Below are 2,500 nucleotides of genomic sequence, written 5' to 3' on the forward strand. Positions count from 1 at the left end.
ATTTGACTCCTTCGACTACAACATGTTGTGTTCTGTTAGACAGGAAGCACTTGATCCACTGCAGCAGCTTTCCAGTGACACCAATATTGGACGGATTTCTCAGAAGGATCTTATGATCAACCCTGTCAAAGGCCTTGCTGAAATCAAAGTAGATGACATCAGTGTTGGAACCTTCTCCCAAGGCTCTCAAAATGTCATCAACGTGATGCAGTAGCTGCGTCAAGCAATCTCTCCCATTACGGAATCTATGCTGGTTGGGGTTCAGCATATTATGACTCTCAAGGAAGTGAGTCATACGCGATCTCAGCACCCTCTCAAATACCTTGATGATATGAGAGGTGAGTGAGATTGGCCGGTAATTCACGGCAAGCGATTTGTTTCCTTTTTTGAAAACTGGGACAACAGACTGGGATAGAAGGTCTTCTGGTATATATCCAGCATCCAGTGAGTTCCGCCACAGATTGGCTAGAGGGGGTGCAAGTTGGTTTTGACACATCTTCAAGACACAAGCAGGGAACCTATCGGGACCTACTGCTGAATTATGCTTCATATCCTTTATTGCTGCTAAGACATCAGGAGCGCTAAATGTTATGTCCGATAAAGTGTATTGGGGAGTAACATCACTGATACAGCCCAGATCAGTCATATCAGGATTGCTGAAAACAGAGCAATGTTGTTTCTGCAATATCTCTCCCATGGTTTTGGCATTGTCTTGAAGAGTACCATTTTCATCAATCAGAGGGCCAACAGTAGAACCAGTGACTCTGTGTTTTTTTGCAAATGAAAAGAACACTTTGGGATTGAGTTTGATCTTCTCAATGGCCCAGGCCTCTTCAGCTCTTTGCTGACTATTGATGATAGACATCATGTTGTTTTGGAGTTTATGTTTTTTAATCTCTAGCGACGAGACGGCAGTCAGGTTGGTGTGTTGCTGTTGACGGTATTTCAGCATGTTGATCTTTTTGTTGATTCTTTTAATTTTCCTTATGAGAGATTTTCTATTTCTAGGGATTCGACACTTAGATTTGTTTGCAGATCTTAATGGGGTGTGTCTTGCACATATGTTCGTGATGGTGTCTACAAGTGACTGCCAGGACTTTTTGATGTTAGTGGGTGTGTATGTGTGCGTGAAGGACCAATCGACTTGTGCAAGATCATTATTGATCGCTTCCCAGTTTGCATTGTGGAAATCCATAGTATCAAATGGATGAACAGGAGGGATGACATTTGTTTTGCATTTTGGCCAGTGAAATCTCAGATCACAGAGAACCATATCATGGTCGGAGAGTAGGGTTTTCTCCACTGCAATATTGTGGATAGTATCAGTGTGATTGCTGAAAATTAAGTCTAGGACGTTTTTGTGACATCTCGTTGGTTCGAGTACCAGTTGGGACAAGAAGAAGTCATCCATGAATTCAAGAAGCGATTCCACTGCCTCCCTGTCAGGGGTTGTGGGAGAAGAACCTGGCGGCAGACTTTTTGTAGACCAGTCAACCCCGGGAAGGTTGAAGTCTCCCATCATTAAAATGTTGTCAGGTTGACACTGCTGAATGAAACACTTTATGCTGTTGAGGCATTCCTTGAAGCATGGTAGGGGCGTTTGGGGTGGTCTGTAGAGCCCAACTACTGTTAAGTTGTTGGTTTGACTGAATACAACGACTGCTTCGCAGTATCCATTGGAAAATATGTTCATGGCTTCTGTTGAGAGTGAATCATGGACATAAATGGCAGCCCCACCCTTTCTTCTGCCAGCACGATCAGCACAATGGGTTTGAAATTTTTAACTTTCACCTCGGCTTCCAAGTGGAGGTCACTAAGATGGGTTTCAGTGAGGACGAAGAAAGGGATGTGGTTGGGATGGGCCTCGACCCAGTCCTCCAGGAATCTTATCTTCCATTTTTGTGTATTGGTGGAAGGGCTGATGCCTTGGGCATTAAGCAGAAATGTTGAGGCGAGAGTGGATGGTTTTAATTGTTTTGGTGATTTGTTTATTTGATTGCTTTTTAATGGCATGTGCAGTGGGGTAATAGTGGTGGATGGTGGTGGGTGATAGCTCGGATGTTTTTTTCCAGTTCTTTTGCTAGATTCATTATAGCTAAAAAAGAGGCAGAAGAGGAGGTGGTTTCCTGTCTAGGGAACCGCAGGTGACTGTGGCCGCGGCTATTTTTATGTGAGTGGTTATCTTTAAATGTCCGACGAGTCCCCGGGAGATGGGTAAAGGGGCAATCCCTGTGCAAACACAATCTGTCTCGCTGGGAATAGCGGCAGATTTGGGGATTCCTTGTTTGAGATATTGGTGGTTGTGATGGTGTTGTATTATGGTGGTTGCTGTTGTAGTTTGTGGGGATAGAGCGTTTTGTTCCAGGTAAATGGGTGAATTTGCAGTCTCTATCAGGGCACAGTCTATGGCGAAGAGAATATCGGCAAATGATGGGGTTTCGAGTGGGTGTGTAGGTGCGTGTGTGTGTGTGTGTGAGTTGTGAAAGGTGTAGATGATAGT

This window comes from Octopus sinensis, linkage group LG3, assembly GCF_006345805.1.
Source record: "Octopus sinensis linkage group LG3, ASM634580v1, whole genome shotgun sequence".
In the NCBI taxonomy this organism is placed as follows: domain Eukaryota; kingdom Metazoa; phylum Mollusca; class Cephalopoda; order Octopoda; family Octopodidae; genus Octopus; species Octopus sinensis.